Below are 15,089 nucleotides of genomic sequence, written 5' to 3'. Positions count from 1 at the left end.
TCTTACGCGTAAGAAACACAAAATCCACTGGACTTTCCCTAATCGTTCTCAGTTTATTTCTTGCGCGTAAGAAACAAATCATCCACTAGACTTGCCCTAATCGTTCTCACTTTATTTCTTACGCGTAAGAAACACATTATCCACTACACTTTCCCTAATCGTTTTCACTTTATTTCTTACGCGTTAAGATCACATCATCCACTGGACTTTCCCTAATCGTTCTCGCTTTATCACATCTTACGCGTAAGAAACACAAAAGCCACTGGACTTTCCCTAATCGTTCTCAGTTTATTTTTTACGCGTAAGAAACACATCATCTACTGGAGTTTCCTTAATCGTTCTCACTTTATTTCCTATCCGTAAGAAACACATCATCCACTGGCCTCTGCCTAATCGTTCTCACTTTATTTCTTACGCCTAAGAAACACGTAATCCACTGGACTTTCCCTAATCATTCTCACTTTATTATTCCTTGCGGGTAAGAAATACATAATCCAGTGGACTTTGCCTAATCGTTGTCACTTTATTTCTTACGCGAAAGAAACAAATCATCGCCTAGACTTTCCCTAATCGGTCTCACTTTATTATTTCTTACGCGTAAGAAGCACATAATCCACTAGACTTTCCCTAATCTTTCTCACTTTATTTCTTAAGCGTAAGAAACGCATCATCTACTGGACTTTCCCTAATTGTTCTCACTTTATTTCTTACGCGTAAGAAACACATCATCCACTAGACTTGCCCTAATCGTTCTCACTTTATTTCTTGCGCGTAAGAAAAACATCATCCACTAGACTTTCCCTGATCGTTCTCACTTTATTTCTTGCGCGTAAGAAACACATAATCCACTGGACTTTCCCTAATCGTTTTCAGTTTATTTCTTACGCGTAAGAAACGCATAATCCACTGGACTTTCCCTAATCGTTCTCACTTTATTTCTTGCGCGTAAGAAACACATAATCCACTGGACTTTCCCTAATCGTTCTCACTTTATTTCTTGCGCGTAAGAAGCACAAAATCCACTGGACTTTCCTTAATCTTTCTCACTTAATTTCTTGCGCGTAAGAAACACATAATCCACTGGACTTTCGCTAATCGTTCTCACTTTATTTCTTGCGCGTAAGAAACAGATAATCCACTGGACTTTCCCTAATCGTTCTCAGTTTATTATTCCTTGCGGGTAAGAAATACATAATCCATTGGACTTTGCCTAATCGTTGTCACTTTATTTCTTACGCGAAAGAAACAAACCATCGCCTAGACTTTCCCTAATCGTTCTCACTTTATTATTTCTTTCGCGTAAGAAGCACATAATCCACTAGACTTTCCCTAATCTTTCGCACTTTATTTCTTGCGCGTAAGAAACGCATAATCCACTGGACTTTCCCTAACCGTTCTCACTTTATTTCTTGCGCGTAAGAAACACATAATCCACTCGACTTTCGCTAATCGTTCTCACTTTATTTCTTGCGCGTAAGAAACAAATCATCCACTAGACTTGCCCTAATCGTTCTCACTTTATTTCTTACGCGTAAGAAACACATTATTCACTATACTTCCCTAATCGTTTTCACTTTATTTCTTACGCGTTAAAATCACATCATCCACTGGACTTTCCCTAATCGTTCTCGCTTTATCATATCTTACGCGTAAGAAACACAAAATCCACTGGACTTTCCCTAATCGTTCTCAGTTTATTTCTTACGCGTAAGAAACACATCATCTACTGGAGTTTCCTTAATCGTTCTCACTTTATTTCCTATCCGTAAGAAACACATCATCCACTGGCCTCTGCCTAATCGTTGTCACTTTATTTCTTACGCCTAAGAAACACGTAATCCACTGGACTTTCCCTAATCATTCTCACTTTATTATTCCTTGCGGGTAAGAAATACATAATCCAGTGGACTTTGCCTAATCGTTGTCACTTTATTTCTTACGCGAAAGAAACAAATCATCGCCCAGACTTTCCCTAATCGGTCTCACTTTATTATTTCTTACGCGTAAGAAGCACATAATCCACTAGACTTTCCCTAATCTTTCTCACTTTATTTCTTAAGCGTAAGAAACGCATCATCTACTGGACTTTCCCTAATTGTTCTCACTTTATTTCTTACGCGTAAGAAACACATCATCCACTAGACTTTCCCTGATCGTTCTCACTTTATTTCTTGCGCGTAAGAAACGCATAATCCACTGGACTTTCGCTAATCGTTCTCACTTTATTTCTTGCGCGTAAGAAACACATAATCCACTCGACTTTCGCTAATCGTTCTCACTTTATTTCTTGCGCGTAAGAAACAGATAATCCACTGGACTTTCCCTAATCGTTCTCACTTTATTATTCCTTGCGGGTAAGAAATACATAATCCAGTGGACTTTGCCTAATCGTTGTCACTTTATTTCTTACGCGAAAGAAACAAACCATCGCCTAGACTTTCCCTAATCATTCTCACTTTATTATTTCTTTCGCGTAAGAAGCACATAATCCACTAGACTTTCCCTAATCTTTCGCACTTTATTTCTTGCGCGTAAGAAACGCATAATCCACTGGACTTTCCCTAATCGTTCTCACTTTATTTCTTGCGCGTAAGAAACACATAATCCACTCGACTTTCGCTAATCGTTCTCACTTTATTTCTTGCGCGTAAGAAACAAATCATCCACTAGACTTGCCCTAATCGTTCTCACTTTATTTCTTACGCGTAAGAAACACATTATTCACTATACTTCCCTAATCGTTTTCACTTTATTTCTTACGCGTTAAAATCACATCATCCACTGGACTTTCCCTAATCGTTCTCGCTTTATCATATCTTACGCGTAAGAAACACAAAATCCACTGGACTTTCCCTAATCGTTCTCAGTTTATTTCTTACGCGTAAGAAACACATCATCTACTGGAGTTTCCTTAATCGTTCTCACTTTATTTCCTATCCGTAAGAAACACATCATCCACTGGCCTCTGCCTAATCGTTGTCACTTTATTTCTTACGCCTAAGAAACACGTAATCCACTGGACTTTCCCTAATCATTCTCACTTTATTATTCCTTGCGGGTAAGAAATACATAATCCAGTGGACTTTGCCTAATCGTTGTCACTTTATTTCTTACGCGAAAGAAACACATCATCGCCTAGACTTTTCCTAATCGTTCTCACTTTATTATTTCTTACGCGTAAGAAGCACATAATCCACTAGACTTTCCCTAATCTTTCTCACTTTATTTCTTAAGCGTAAGAAACGCATCATCTACTGGACTTTCCCTAATTGCTCTCACTTTATTTCTTAAGCGTAAGAAACGCATCATCCACTAGACTTTCCCTGATCGTTCTCACTTTATTTCTTGCCCGTAAGAAACACATAATCCATTGGACTTTCCCTAATCGTTTTCAGTTTATTTCTTACGCGTAAGAAACACATTCACCCTATTATTTCTAAAACCTTAGAAACGCATCGTTCTTATTCATCATATCTCTTCTCAAACTCTACTTTATTCGTTTGATGCTTCATATTTAGTTTATGTGGGACTATATACACCAACAAATAATATTCTAATCAATACGGACAGAACCAACGTGTAACTTCCATATATATTACTTTAATAATTGGTTCAGTTTATTCCAAAATGATTCTTTTTTGTAAACAAAGTAGAACCTTTTATTCGAAAATCTACTTGATACAAATGAGTATACTTCATACTTGTTCATACAATATTGGCACATAATTTTATCCATTCTATTAATATGAGTCAATCATGGGACACAAGTCAATCAAGCCAAAGTGTAAGCCAATCGAGCCAATCGAGTCAATCAAGTCAATCAAGCCAAAGTCAAACCCAGAGACTAAGTCAATCAAGCCAATCAAGTCAGAGTTCAATTTGGGATTCTCAACCTTCGGGTGAAGAATGGTTGCCATCAGACTACGAAGAAACTGATTCAGACTAAAAACATATGGAGAGAAAACAAGATATATTATTGGTGATGGAATTGAGTGAAACAAATAAGTTTAACTGTGGAAATGTTATCCACGAAGAAATGATCAAAATGGACTACATCAATTGTCCATTTTGCGATGAAGAATTACAACAGCCAACAATTAAAATAGTGTCATGTTGTGAAAAACAAGACATGATAAATAACAAGGGTACAAATGTATGCCGCAATTGTGGTACAGTAAGTGGTTATGATACAGCCAGTGAGTACGTTGATTTTCATGAAAACAAGTACAAGATTGTCAAGAAATCGATTTAACAAAGAAAATATCATTTAGACAATGTGTTAAACGATATCACTAGTAAAAAATGGATGGCAATTATCAGTACACAATAAAAATAGAATACATGATATTTTCCGAAAAATAGACAGGATAATGCCACAAATTAATGGTGATCGTAAACGAATGATTAACATTAATTTTATTCTAAAAAAATTTTCGAATTTTTGGATTTACCGACTGATAATATACCAATAACGAGGTCCAAAAAACTTTGCTGATGTTGAATATTATTGGAGTAAAATAATTAATCTTATTCACTTGTGAACAATTTATTAAACTTATCCTCAAACTTGTCGTATAATGGACACATGTCTATTATGATAGTATTTCTACAAAGCTTTCAACTCTGATATCTCAGCTTCGGTTAAATTGTTATCGATATGATTGAAATTGAAAGCAGTCTTTGATGCTTTCATATATATGGTTTAGATATTATTTAATCCAATTCAAAATATGTCGCCAACCTTTTTTTTCTGCTGCTACCATAGCGTGAAAAGCATCTCCACCAATTGCATAAAGGTTTGTTGTGAACCCCATTCGATATGTATTTTTGAAGATGTAGGTTGAGGAAAAGAACGTGTTGTTGTTATTGTACCAGGCATTTCTACAATTTCGGCATTTATATTTTCACCGTTTTTAACAACTCATATCATGAATTGTTTATTTTTGAAATTATTTGTTATATCGATAAATAGTTGTTCGTTACGATATTGAATGTGATTGTAAGTCGGTAAGTTCTACCACCACTACCACTACTGTCTAAACGATTCAGTATTCTTACATAGAATATGTCTCTCTGAGTATTTACAAACGCGCCAAAATTCTCTGAAAAATTAGTATCATGTTTGATAACGAAAAACATGGAGAAATCTTTCTGGACGTCGATATTGACATTCATTTCGCCATAGAAACCACGGAAACGGTAAGTTAAATTGAAAACAGAAAATGGTATACTACTTGGTGAACCAGTCCGAGTAGTCACTTTCAAATCGTCCAACGCAGTCACACTAGGACCACTTCTTTTGAACTCTTCTGGATCTAACAAGTCTGCGTAAAATTCGAATAATCTTTTTAACACCTCGTCGTGCAATGCCACTCGGGCTATTTGTTTTTCAGCAACGTATACTTTTGTTGTCAGTTCAGTGATGTTGTAGTTGAAAGGATCGATTTTGGTTTGCATTTCTCTTCTGAAAAATTTTACAAGATTATCTTCAAACTCATTCAACTGTTTGATATTCACAGTATCATTATTTTCGACACCGTCTTGGACATTTTTTATCTGATTTTTCATGTCAATATTTTCATTAAAGTTTGCCGTTTGAAATTCAACAGCAGTTTTGAATGTCAGTTTGCCATTTTCTAAATAATACAGCTCATCGAAGACATCTTAGCTCAGAGCGCTCTGTTTTCCCTCGATCCCATAAATAACCAAATGACCACGCCCCTGAGATGGACTGTTTGTAATACCCTGACATTTCAAGTCAACGTTGAATATGAACTCGCAGCGTGTTACACTACTTGTCCTCTTAGATTTAAGCGCTGCTTTTGACACCGTGGACCACGCGATTTTGCTAAAACGCTTGACCACTGATTTTGGTATAGGCGGGAAGGCTTTAGAGTGGTTCTCGTCGTATTTGTCGGGACGCAGCCAGCGTGTTTTGTTTGAGGGGGCTACATCTGGTAGCTTCGATCTGCGTTTTGGTGTCCCACAAGGCAGCTGTCTCGGCCCGCTTCTGTTTGTGGTTTACGCCTCCAAGCTCTTTGAGATAGTACAAGTCCACCTGCCGAATGCGCACTGCTTCGCTGACGACACGCAACTTTACTTGTCTTTTAATCCTAACAGGCCTATGGATCAAGTGAAGGCATTGGAAGCTATGGAGCGATGCATTAGTGACTTACGTAAATGGATGTACCGGGACAAATTAAAGATCAACGATGATAAGACTGAATTTCTTGTTATCGGATCGAGACAACAGTTGCTGAAAATTAATCACAGTTCAGTCCGTGTTGGCATGATCGATATTAAGCCTGTTAAGGTAGTGCGTAATCTAGGCGCCTGGTTGGACTCGCATTTTTCTGTGAAGGTGTTTTATTAAAGCATCCTTCGGGGAGAATGAAAAAGTCATTTGGTGACAGATCCTTCACTGAGTGTGTCTGCGCCCACTCTGTGTAACGCTCTTCCTGTTAGCCTCCGCATGATCAAATGTATTTCCACGTTTAAGTCAAATCTTAAAACTTATCTTTTTAAATTAGCTTTTAATATTTCTTTTATGTTTATTTAATATTTTAATATATATATATAAATAAATGATGTAGTGTTTTTTTAATTATTTTTAAATTTTATTGTAGATTTTTAATACTTGTATAGTTTTAGGTTATTTATTGTTGTAATGCGCTTTTGATCAGCTGGTATGTTAAAAAGCGCACTATAAATGAATAAATTATTATTATTATTATTATTATTATTAACGTAATTGTATTCAGGTGGAGTTACATCGTACTTATGGAAGTGAATGATGAATCCACTATATTTCGAAAACAGCCTGATTGGTTGTTGACTGATACTCAGTTAGGAAGAAACAACTGACACTGTCACCTGATCCATAGCTGGTGGGAAGAATTCAATCACCAAAGTGAATTCACCCTCAGGAAGTAGATACATGTTGAATCCCAGTCGAAATGCATACCAGTTTTGTGCGTCTTTTCCAATTCTGAAACTGTAAGCTTTTTTACTAATATCATGAGGTGAATCAGAAAAGTCTTCGATACCATCAACAATAATGTTACTCTCACGTGTTGATTGATTAACATCATCCATAAGATATTGGAAAACACTTTTTTTGTTTGTTGAGTCGCTGATATGTGAGTCATTTATTTTTTTTGTAAAACTATCAGTCAGCGTTATAATCATAGCCCCGTTGACTTGGTTTACGTACCTGATATTGGTGGCTGACAGCACGTTGTGGGAGTCAGTGGATAAGTTGATGATTTTGTTGTTACTCCTGTCTAAATCAGCAGCCATTTTATTTGAACCATCAAGTAAAAGCGTTTCATTTTCGTTTGCTTTGGTTGTTAACTGTTGATAATTGACTGCATCATTGTTGTCGCTGCCAGGTGTAATGTTTATTATTTTGTTGTTCCCCATATCTAAATCCACATATTCATGGAAGTTCCACCGTTAATATTCAATTTATGACCAGTCTGACAAAAAGATGATGACGATGATAAAAAAGATGGTGATGATCTTGATAAACATCCAATAATTTTAAAATTTCAGTACTCCACCTACAGAGCATTAATAAAATTGAAAACAGGCTACCAACTAGATCTCACCCAATCAAATTTTCACGAGCTCGATGGCTTTCTTAAAGATGCTGAAAATTATGGGTCACGAATGCCTGATTTAAGTCAAGATACAGAAATGCTAAACATACACTGTGATTTGGTTAATATCAGCCTTGTTAATGGAGGAGATACAGATATAATTTAATCTTTCTCAACCAGTATCCTCAAACCGTCATTTAGTTTCACTATGGAACCGCAAAAAGTCACATTTAATCCTGTGAATAAGAACACCATTTCGAGAATGAGAATATATATAACCGATGGCAAAAGACGACAGATAAATCTTAATGGCGCAGATACAGCTTTTAGCTTACTGTTGAAAAGAATTGTCGAATTTATTTATATGAAATCGTATGAATTCAAAAGATTTTACCATCCTCAAATGGGTAAATTTGTGTAAAAACACAAACGAAACGGTTTGATTGTTGACAATATATTCAAACCGATAAGAAGTATAGCATCATCTGTATTCCAAAATGTTGCCAAACCAATCGCGAAAAAAGCAATAAGATCTGGCCGGAGTAGAACACGCTGGTGAGCGTTTGGGTAAAAAAAGCAGCAGAGAAATCAGGTGATCTGATGATGAAACGACTAAGAGGTGTGAAACAAAAAACAGCAACACTTCCAACGATAAAAGAAGAAAGTAGAGATATAATATTGAATCGTTTAATATCAGGAGAAGGTGTAAGGAAAAGGAAAGGAAAGGGACTACTGCTCGGAAAAACAGTCCATTCAACTCAATTCCAATACTTGGTCAAATATTATAAAACACGAATTTTTATCTAAACTAATAGTATAATGGCTTTTAGATCAAGTGAAATGTTACAACGAAATGAGTTTGTAAGATACCAGTCAGATGATGCAATCAGAGCACCAGCTAATGGTGAACACCAAGATAAAAATGGATACAAATTTACAATCAATGACAGATCAGCGTTTTACGATTGGTATAATGCTTATTTTAAAAATTCTGTTTCAAGTACCAAAACTCGCTGATGGAACAGCTTATGGTGGAGGTGATAGAATTACGGTCATCAATGGCTCACACTCTTTCATCAATCATCTGATGATCAAATCTGCTGGTAAAATCGTAGATGATACAGATAATCTCCACAAGGTCAGTTTTGTGAAGAATCTATTGGAGTATTCTGATGATTTCAGCAGATCAGTTGCAAAAAACGGTCTTTGGTATTTGGATACTAGCCATCAGATTGCTAATGCTAATCAGAATGCAGGATTTGAAGCAAGACGAAGGTTAACAGTGGGAAATGCTGATGTCAATGTTATTATTCCTGTCAATAGATATTCATTCTTCGAAGTGTTAGAAGATAAGATGCTAATACCAATGCAATTACAATTCAATATAACACTTCAGAATGATGATGAGCTAATTCAAAAAGCAGATGCTGCCGATGATGGAAGAGTCGCCATTAATCGTTTTCTATTATGGGTGCCCAAATTAATTCCAAAAGATAGTCTATATGACAATTTTGTCAGCTCATTTTTGAAAGAAACTAAATGGTCCTATCTGAGATCGTCTATCAAATGTCCGCTCCAGCACAAGCAAGTGGTTTTGATCAGATTTCAGCAAGTGTGGATTATGTTAAACATATATTTGTATATCTCCAAAGAAATAAAACAAATGTCGTGGCAGAAAATCCTTACTTATTTGATACTTATAAATTGAATGCCGCTGATGCTAATAGTTATCTGACGACATGTACATTAGAATATGGAAGTGGAATATTTTATCCAGAAACTGAGTATGATACAGAAACTAAGGTGAGAATTTTTAACGATTTGTCTTATGCTGCAAGAAGAAATGATTTTAATACTGGTACACAACTGAATCTTGCAAATTTTAATGGTCTTTATGGTATGATATATTTTGATTTAACAAACCAAACAGAAAAAGTTACAAGGGATCCCAAACAGTTAATTTTCAGATACAAAATAAATGCTGCTCCAGCAGCTGCATTCAATGTTGACGCAATTGTCTTTTACGAAGAGATGCTGGTTGTGATTAACAAAATTGGTAATGAGTTAGTTATTGTGTAAATAAATAGAATAGCAAAGATAGAAGTTAGTTAGTTATTCCTCAATACGAGGATGTTTTTCAAAATACATATTTTATATAATCTATATAATATATGACGCAATTATTTGAAATAAGGGTGAAATTATCACCAAATCAGAAAAAGAATCTTGCTAGTGCATTTCATAAGCGTGAAACCATTGTTCTCAGGCTTTCAAAAGATGCACTAACTGGAAATGACGTTTTGTACGTTGCACAAAATGTGCCGAAACGATTGCACAAGAATAAACAGCTGAATAAAGGATTGGACATCAAACTTGCTAAGACTAATATCAGAAACGAGGTTCGAGGTAGTCTGTTGACAAGCATATTAAGTTTAGGTCGTACTTTTGCACCTACCATAGCAAAGAAAACCTTGCAAGCGATTGATTGGGGAATTAAGAAAGCAACTCCTGTTATTCAAAAAGTTGGATCTGAAGCAATTAATTAATTATCAACCAAAGTGAGACCAAATTACAAATATAAAACTGACAGAATGGATCTTGATGCTGACATGTACAAAGGAAGTGCAATTGATATCCAAAAAGCGATTGGCAAAATACCAAAACCAAAGGCTGGATGGACACCAGGAAAGTACAAATAAATGGGACCATATAATCCATTGAATAAGCAATTAGAATACAACCCATGCACCGGTGAGTTCTCAAATGGTACGTACAACCGTGTAATAAGGTGGATGAGATAGCTGCTGATCACGATATTTGTTATGATATGGGAAAAAAAAACAAAGGTGATTGTGATTGGCAAATGGTTTCATCACTGGATGAAATACCATATGGTGAAATGCCAAAGAGGGGATCAACAGCACGATTCTTGATTGATCGATAAAAAACAGAAACTGGGTCTTGGGGTATCAAAAAACGGAAGAATCCGTCGAGTGAAGTGAACTGGCAAGAAAAATTAGCTGATGAATTACACAAACCAGTAAAACGTAACTTTACTCGACGGCGTGTAACAGTCAATCATATTGATGAAATATGGTGTTCTGATTTAGTTGAAATGCAGCAGTTCAGCAAGTGGAACAAGGGCTACAGATATCTTCTGATGGTTTTAGATGCGTTTAGTAAATACGGTTGGATTGTACCGTTGAAGAATAAAAAAGGTGAATCTGTAACTGAAGCATTCAAATCCATTATCAGAGAGGGAAGAAAACCTGAGTACTTATGGACTGATGAGGGTAAAGATTATTATAACAAGCATTTGAAGGACTTGTTGGATAAGAATAACATAACACTGTATTCCACGGTAAATGAAGAAAAATCATTGTGAAAGATGGAATAAAACAATAAAAACCAAAATGTGGAAGCAGTTTACTATTTGGGGTAATACAGTAATCAGTATTTGGATATTCTACCCAAAATATTAGAACAGTATAATAACACCAAACATGGTTCAATAAAAATGACACCTGTTGAAGCTAGTCAGGAAAAAATGAAGGAATTGTATACTTTAATCTGAATAGTAATACAGAACCATCATCAAAACCGAAGTTGATAAGGTTAGAATAAGCAAAGGCAAGAGAAAAGTATTCGACAAAGGATATACCCCTAATTGGACTGAGGAAGTATTTACAATTGATAAGATCCAATATGCGAATCCAGTCACTTACAAATTAAAAGATCTCCACGGTGAAGAGATAACAGGCAGTTTTTATGACCCTGAGCTGTTAAAAGCCAAACAGGATATATTCAGAATTGAAAAAATCATAAGGAGAAATCATAAGAAGAAGCAAGCGTTAGTAAAGTGGAAGAGATACAGTGATGATTTCAACAGTTGGGTACCACTAAAGGATGTGCTGAAAATATAAACGTTCATCGAGTAATGTATATTAGCGACATTACTTGGTTGTGGTGAAAATAGTATAGCCTATATATACAGATAGATCGTCTATCAGATGTGTTATTTTTGCCATATCTGCTTTTGCTATTATGATAGCCAAAAATATTATTGTTTCTGGCTATATGTATATTTTATATAAAGCCATATATTCAAATGAATACTTGGAGCCGTCTAACTTTGAAAAGGCATATTTATAGCCATATTTTTTATCGCAAGTCATTTTCACTGAACCAGCACTAGCATGAAGCTTTTTTCCAGCACTGGATAAACTTTTGAAAATCATAATCGTCCCATCGGAGCGGTTTATTGATTTGACTTTTTTCTTATTCAAATGATTATACTTCACAAAAGAATAATCTCGATTTTTTGCTGCTTTCTTACTATTCTCACTTTGTGATAATAATTGTAAATTACACAGTCTATTATCAGTTTTCACATCATTAATATGATCAATGACTTTATCACTCGGAGTTGAACCGTTGAGACATTCCCATATAAATCTGTGAGCTAGCATTGAGTTTTGTTTGAATCCCAGCCCGCTGACAGAACAACGATTATATCCACAATGATTTAAGCTGCACCCAACTATTTTCATTGTTCTGGTATTAATAACCTTGCCAAGATTCGACGCGGCATATTTATTATACAAAGGATGAACCTTATATATTTCAATTTCATTTTTCATACTCATACTACCAATATATCAATAACGTTTCTCTTTTATATCAAATTCAAAAGCTCTGTTTTGCCACTTGGTGAATAAGTTTTTGATTTGCAGAGGCCTGAGATAGCCTAATTTATGCTGTTTCTGGCTAAAGGAGTTTTTTGATTTCCAGAGGGGTGGCAAGAGTACTTTTTGGTCATGACACGACTTCGCGAAGGGTTTCTAGTAGAAGGATTTTTTTTGATTTCTAGAGGGTTGGGAGACATGAAATTTGCCAATGAGAGGGCTTAGGACAAAACATACCCTAAGAGGCCTGAAAATGCATTTTTCGAGTTGAGGCCCGGCGAGGGTATTTTTTGGGTTTCTAGGGGAGTGGGTATGTCGTTTTTTGCATAATGTCCTAGTACCGCCATTTACTATACTACTTTCGGTTTTCAAAAAAATCGCCAGAAGAAAAACGTTTTGAAAACTTACTTATGAGCAGTCTGGCCGAAATATTAACTCACTTAGTGACTATAACTAGAAAGTTGCCGAGACCGGGCTAGGCACAGCGTAATTTTGACCAACTTTGGGTCGATTTCCAGGAATTTCCCAGCCCTAAGGTCTCTAAGCTGATTGGAGAAGACTTTGGTTTTCAGTGAAATGGCCAGAAGAAAAATTTTTGAACGCTTACTTATGAGCAGTCTGGCTGAGATATTAAGTCACTTAGTGACTATGACTAGAAAGTCGCCGAGACCGGGCTACGCTGCAGCGAGATTTTGACCAACTTTGGGTGGATTTCCAGGAACTTGGGCGATATTTTCCAGTCGTAGGGACTCTAAACTAATTCGAGAAGACTTTGGTTTTCAGTGAAATGGCCAAAAGAAAAATTTTTGAACGCTTACTTATGAGCAGTCTGGCCGAAATATTAACTCACTTAGTGACTATCACCAGAAAGTCGCCGAGACTGGGCTAGGCGCAGCGCGGTTTCAGTTGACGAAATGTTAACTCACTTAGTGACTATGACTAGTAAGTCGCAAATACCTGGCTACGCACCGCGCGATTTTGACCAACTTTGGGTGGATTTCCAGGAACTTGGGCGATATTTCCCAGACCTAGGGACTCTAAACTAATTGGAGAAGACTTTGGTTTTCAGTGAAATGTCCAGAAGAAAAATTTTTGAACGCTTACTTATAAGCAGTCTGGCCGAAATATTAACTCACTTAGTGACTATTACCAGAAAGTCGCCGAGACCGGGCTACGCGCAGCGTGATTAAAGGGACCCTTGGGGAAATTAGCCGATCACCTCAATACTCTTTGTTTGGTTACTTCTCTTTTTATTTCCACTATTGATGACTTCATTAGAATACTGACAACGTTCCCCTACTGCCACTCTTGCCTGATTACAGCAATTACTACAACTCTGATGCGTAGGTTTGGCCCGCGCTCGTTTATCTGGATCACACCCGTGCTGTCAATCAGCTGTCTAATACGTCAAATTCGGAAATCAACGCTGATGTCAGTACATGCGCTGTGTTCTACTACCAAGAATTCGCAGAATTTACTTAGTGAAAAATCTTTTCATTTCTGAATTTCCACTATCAAGCATAGGGTGTATGATCCAAATAAATCAGCACTTTCAATATAACAATTATCAAGCATAAGTTTACAAATTAAAATCAAGGAAAAGTGCCAGGATCTCTAATAAAAGTTGTTGTTGAAAATTCTGTACGACTAAAGTGTTACAAGAAATAGGTATGCAAACTCCCAGCTTCGTGGGAGGGAGTTCCAGTTGAAGCCATCCATCTCATTAAGTGAACGTGCTCTTTTGGTACAAACATATCTTAACGAGGTGCCGCTGCTATTGTAAGGAATCTTTTCTTTATTTGGGTCGAAGTGTGAACGACAATCCTCAACAAAAGTCCTTGGCACACCTGGATCAGACAGCACGAAAATGCGTTGACAAGGTATTTTGGGGACAATACCTAATCACATCATTAGAAGGGGGAACCCCCTTCCCCCCCGACAATGTTGTAAGCGGGCAATGACCACTTCATCACGATTAACAAAATTGATTTGGGCGGAACGGGGCGAACTGATAAATTGCCCTGACAGATATTGCAAAAGTGGGAAGGTGTGCCAAGACTTTTGTCGGAGATTGTAGGAATAAAGTAATTAAACATCGCTATAAAACTCCCTGAACAGCTCAGTAAAAAGGGCAAGGTTTGACTGAAAAGTTGGACAGGAGACTAAAAATAAGTTAAGGAGTCTAACGCGACTAATTCCAAAAAGAGCGCTTCCAAAATCTAGATTTCAATTTTTATTTTGTTTTCTCGATCGACACCCGCGAGTAAACAAACGAGTTGCTGAACAACGCAGCTGACCCGAAAACATGTAGTATAGCAACGGTGCCCGCAGAACATGAATGTACCAAGGTATTTTACCAGGTCTAACAAGAATCAGTTAATAAATTATTTAAGTAAATACTACATTAAAAATAGTTAGATTACAGGGCACTATTTCCAGCGTAACAACAGTCAGGTAATTTACACATACGAAGAACTAGTTCCTAGGAAACGCAGCACCCGCGTATACAACAACAACGATAAGAAAGGCAACATTTGATCAGCTAGTCAAGGAGCAAGTCCGTAATGTCAATGTATCCCAAACACCTAAAGTATTCCAATATTATATTTCGAATGACCCAACACCTATTTCTTAAAACATTACCGTTGCCTTTTTACCCATTATTACAACGAATAAATATGGTTAAGAATTGATATCTTGTTTGCATTTTATTGTTTTACATATTCTCCACCCTTAGATTGAGCTAGTCCCTAGCTCACAGTGAGTTAATAGAATGCAAGCAAGATAACATGACAATACCATA

At 36.5% G+C, this 15,089-nt stretch overlaps 1 pseudogene; it reads left to right on the top strand.

Moving 5' to 3' along the window:
- Positions 1 to 7,675: 7,675 nt before the first annotated feature.
- On the top strand, positions 7,676 to 10,617 carry LOC149095556 (uncharacterized; annotated as a pseudogene).
- The last annotated feature ends 4,472 nt before the right edge of the window (positions 10,618 to 15,089 follow it).

The sequence above is a fragment of the Orbicella faveolata genome, unplaced genomic scaffold, assembly GCF_042242905.1.
Source record: "Orbicella faveolata isolate gen_17 unplaced genomic scaffold, um_ofav_v1 contig_50, whole genome shotgun sequence".
Lineage (NCBI taxonomy): Eukaryota > Metazoa > Cnidaria > Anthozoa > Scleractinia > Merulinidae > Orbicella > Orbicella faveolata.
This window is presented reverse-complemented; position numbering and strand designations above follow the sequence as displayed.